Here is a 5,140-nt window from a genome sequence, read left to right as displayed (position 1 = left end):
TCCCGAATTGCCGCAACCCCAGCCGGGAGCGATTACCTACCCTTACAAAAAATTCTAGTAACTTTCAATTAAATTTTTTTAGACAAATGTTACTAAAACCTACCAACGGTCTATTGAAGGTTCTCAAACCGTTTATAAATTTCCTCAATACTTCATACCAACATCCTGTTTACTATTGGCCACCGATATTCAATTAAAATTTTATTTACAAACTTTCCTTAAACGAAGAATGAACATCCTTCAAACATTAAAAGCAGGGTATCTTTTTACTTCTTAGAAACATCCTAGTAACTTTTTTCCTACTTTTTGCTGTTCGCCCTAGAAACATCCTTGTAACTTTTTCCAGCATTCTGTTGCTTGACCTAGAAAGATCCTAGTAACTTTTTTCCTACTTTTTGCTGTTCGCCCCAGAAACATCCTTGTAACTTTTTTCTAACTTCCTGTTGCTTGCTCTAGAAACATTCTTGTAACATTTTTCCAACTTTCTGTTGCTCACCCTAGAAACATCCTGGTGACATTTATCTACTTTTTCCAGCATTTTTAAAAATTGTCTGGTACTGTTCTGATGCAACCTTGTACATATAAAAGTATGTACGTGTTGGCGAAACACACCGATCTTTTCAAACACTGATGTTTATTTTCCAACCCTTTCATACATGCCCTCAGAAACCACAAGCAAGCAGTGACTATAATGTGGTCTTGACATCTCCCGTGTTCTTGATATCCCTCTTGCTGCAAGCCTAAAGGAGGAAAAATGCAATAATAGTTAGCCTTATGAATTGTATCTGGACGAGATAGCATGATGCAGTCATACACAAGAATTTGACTTCAAATGACCCACAATCAAAACGAAGATTTCAACTGACTGCCTTGCCACACATACTTAGAATGGCATTCACACCTCTGGGGTGCAAAGCTTCTTTTTGGGCGACGTCCTTGTGGGTATTGGAATGCCACCCAAAAAGTGACTGAAGCAAAACTGCTGCACATAATATGCATGTGTTACATGTAGGAATCGTACACTTGTGTAAAGTAGCCGTAAATCAGTTACAGTAAAGATACTCAAAGGTTTTAGAATGGCTTCAGCGAGATATGCCGAACTCAATAAATGCGATGACATGCATAAAACACTTTTTGCCTAAACCATGTCTTTAGGTGGTACAAAACTTTTTTATAGACCTTCTAGTGCACATTATTCACAGTTTGAAAACTCAATTTGCTAAAACCACAACAAATTATTATATTAAAGAGTGACTATTTCAATATTTCCACCAAGTGCAGGGCAGCTTGAGCATGAAGCAAGCTTCCCTATGACATCTCAGTAAATCCGAGGCAGTGAGCATGTGGTACCACAAACCACAGATGCACACATGTTCTGGGCAGTAGTCAGCACTGTTACCATGTCACCGGAAGCTTGTGTATTAGGCAACTGACAAGTAATATGAAAGAAAAAGCAAAAAGGATTGTTTGCATTTCAGATAAGTGACAGCAAAGAACAAGCTTTATCCAATGTCTACTGTAGAAGGGCAGAGACACGCTGAAAAAAAGCCTCAGCTGCACTGTCATGGCTTGCAACTACTGCCCACAGAAAAAAAAGTGCCAACATAACGATGAACACTCAGCGTTCAGCTGCACTGTCGTGGTGGCTTGCAACTATACTGCACTGTGTGGATTGTTGTGATTTAGCAGTTTGCGTTACCACCTCAAATTTCTGTAAAATACAAAGGAGACCAGCTTCCTGCTTGAAGCCAACCTGCACTTCGGGTGCATATCGAACTTGTCACATTAAAAGGTTATTGGTTTGTTATATGCTTGAGGAATTACCTGCTCATACAGTGGCTAGGGATTCAGCAGCTACCTAATAAAGAAAATCTTGCTTTTTGTATGCTAATTTTAAGAGATGAAGTACGGTACACAATACATAAGTGTGACCGATTAGAGGGAACAATATAGGCGCACAGGCAATAGTGTGAGAAGTGAGCTTCACAATACTGCATAATAAAATTGACAAAAAGATAAACATCTCGAGACCTCATGCTTCTCAACGATTATCTTAAAAAGGCAATCTGACTAGATTAATATACAGTCTGTACAGAGTATATCATGCAGTTACTCAAGTCAGAGTTATATTTAGCTCAGAGGAGGCTAGTAAAAGGTAAGTTCATTAAACTGAGGGCCCTCCAGATGACCAAAAGTGAAATGCAAGTGATTTGCCACTAGAAATCATGAAAATGACACACACAGTAAAATGATTGCATATTACAGAAACATATCCTACAACACACAAGGCAATGACAGTTTTGTACGCACCTTTGTAAAAGCACGCAGATCAGGTGCTTTATAGTGGTGCTCTCCAGCTTGCAGCAGTGCTGCAGGTTCCTGTGGAATGCCTCCAGAATCCGCATAGCCTTCAACTGCAATGAATAATTTATTGCAATGTGAATCTGGAAACCTGTCATATCAGTCTAATACTGAATTGCAAGGAGCCTCACACTAGCAGCTACATTAATGTGCGTCTCGTACGAATCTCTCCATTATATCTCAGGAGGTTACACGGTTATGTTGCAACAAGTGCGATTCAATGTTGGAATGCAGCAAACATAAGACTACCAGGAAAATCACCGAAACTCAAATATTTAATAAAGCAAAATGAGCATTGGATTATGAAAAAAAAAATATTCAGCACATGAAAAGTCTTTTGAACCCTAGGGCGTGTTTGTATGGCGATGGTATTCCTTCTCGGTCTTCGTCAGAGGTTTGACCGACGCGCCGCCGGTGTTATGAACTGGAATAGCCGGCCGTTCACGGTGGGTGGTAAGAATGACGTAGGATACAGCGCAAAGTATCGCCACGAAATCGCAGCCATTACTTTATTACTGCAAGGCACAGTCATTACCTATGACTGGAAGAGCTGGCCTACTGTTCTGTAGATGAATATGTATAGTAAAATCCAGCGTCTGATTCAGAGGTCTCGATTAAAAAGAAACCTCGTCATTGCAATATCGGCGTATATCTGCCTCGCAATATAGAACACGACAGGTTCTATAGTTCAATATAGAATACAGACAGGTTCTCGCGACGCGGGCCTTCAAAGTAAACTATATACAAAAAAAAATCTTCATACAAGCTAATATGTACGCAAGCGTCAAACATAGCTATACTGTGCCAACGCGTGAAGCCCATGACACATCGACGTGTACACACCTGCAGTGTACTCGCGGAAATTCTTATATAAGGAATAATTTTCTGCCGGGAAACTACCCAACAAACAGTACCTTTCAGTGTTTCCATAATTGTGTTCCCATTCAGTCAGAGCAATCAGACGGGGTAGCATACTTCACAGGAAAATGCAAGTACGCGATAACATCAACAGAAGCTTTCGTAAAATATCTTACTAAATGTGCACAGAAACATGGACAACTTACGCTCAGTTGCACAAAGCTCATTACATGAACCATAAGCTACAACGCGCACAAGCGCCAAACTTGCTTACCTTTCAAGACGTAGTCAGCAAACACTCCTTCGTCCCACAGGTACCGTGGCACCAACTCTCTTTCGGGCGCAAACACTGTAGAGCTGCCGATGAACTACAGCACCACGAACGCACAACCTACAACAAATTCTTCCATACACTGTGATGAAGCCCCAGTACCAGGCTTTTCACGAGAGAGCGCAGGCAGGCGGGAACAAAAGCAGCTCGGACGGGCGCTGTAAGACACTGTTGACACTGGCGTATCGCTCGAAACACACGGCGAACGCACGGTGTTTCACGAGTCCAGAGGTTGTGTGATGGTTAATGCACACGATAAGAAGCACATTTTGCCTAGGCACTTCTAATATAAAATTCAACTACCGCCTCACTGCAACAAGCACTCGCGCACAGCCAACGTGGTCCATAAACTACAGCAACTTGGATTGGATTGGATTTATTGAACAAAACACTGCAGCAGCGCCACACTGCGGTTAACAAAAAGGAGCCTGCCTCCCCGATTCGCATCGCTTCAGGAGCATAGCCTTCGAGATTCGCATTTGTCACTCAAGGGAAGTCGTACCTGAAGCATGAGCCAATCCACGCGCCGCCCGTGCGGCTCCGTCTGCTTGAAATGACGGACGGTCTACGGGCTAATATGACACTTACCGAGCACATATCCGTGATCACCGCCCACATACACGTTAATTATGGCGCCAAGTGTAATGTTTTCGAGAATATGTGCCCTCATCTTGAATTGGTGAGACCATATTTCCTCTTAGCGTCAGGAATAAAGGTAACAAACCGTGGGGATGGCTGGCGTGCTACAGCAGCTGAAGCTTCGGCTGAAGTGCAACAGGCGTACTGCTTGCACGCAAGCGCAAACAAACAGATACGGCCATGCCAGGTACACAACTGACTACTCAGTAAACTGACAATCGTAAATTATTCACTTCTGTGCCCAAGCAAGCATTTACGGAATCCTTGCTGCCGTACGAATCCCGCCAATATATCAACACAACAATCACGCGCAGTTTTGAAAAGAAAGGTTCTTTTAACAGTGACCGCAGGTACTGCATTTGCGAGAGTTTTGTGTATAGTCTGCATAAAATCGTAAAGGAAAGGTTTCTTAAGAAGCCGAATTCCGAAAGAAGGTAAGCGTCGTGAAAACAAATAAATGGCCTTACGACATGTCAGAAAGTCTAGGCATTGTATAGTTCCTGATAGTGCTACTGTAATATGGGAGTAGTGGCACCGTCTGTGCCTCACACGCAGAAGTCCCGGGTTCGAGTACCAGTCACTGTAGAACAACCTTTTTTTTTTGAAGTAGGAAAGCGTTATATACAATTTCACTGGGACAGGCTAAGATATTTTACCGTAGCTTCTACTAATTCTATAGGCACACATAATAATAAAAATTATTCTGTCTCCTCGCTTTCTCTTAAACTGCAGGAAGCAATTGTCAGTATGACACTTAGTTTATTCGTACTAATTATTGTATTACCGATATTGCATGTTATGCTTCTTTATTGCGGTGTTAAATGAGCAAATGAATGAAACAAATACAGTTGTTATAATTTTCTTTACACAAAAGTAAAGACAGAACCTACCAACTTTCCTTAAACTTCCTTTAAACTTTCTTCAAACGAACTTGCTTCAAGTGAAAACAAG

At 41.7% G+C, this 5,140-nt stretch overlaps 1 long non-coding RNA gene across 1 annotated transcript; it reads right to left on the bottom strand.

The window, feature by feature from the left end:
• Positions 1-557: 557 nt before the first annotated feature.
• LOC125946584 (uncharacterized) lies at positions 558-3,920 on the bottom strand. The gene is made up of 3 exons (XR_007467677.1): positions 3,494-3,920; positions 2,311-2,414; positions 558-740 (listed from the first exon to the last, which is right to left on the bottom strand). It is a non-coding gene; the product is annotated as an uncharacterized LOC125946584 (long non-coding RNA).
• Between the last annotated feature and the right edge of the window lie 1,220 nt (positions 3,921-5,140).

The sequence above is a fragment of the Dermacentor silvarum genome, chromosome 7 (assembly GCF_013339745.2).
Source record: "Dermacentor silvarum isolate Dsil-2018 chromosome 7, BIME_Dsil_1.4, whole genome shotgun sequence".
Classification (NCBI taxonomy): domain Eukaryota; kingdom Metazoa; phylum Arthropoda; class Arachnida; order Ixodida; family Ixodidae; genus Dermacentor; species Dermacentor silvarum.
The sequence above is the reverse complement of the archived record's forward strand: the minus strand, read 5'-3'. Positions and strand labels throughout refer to the sequence as shown.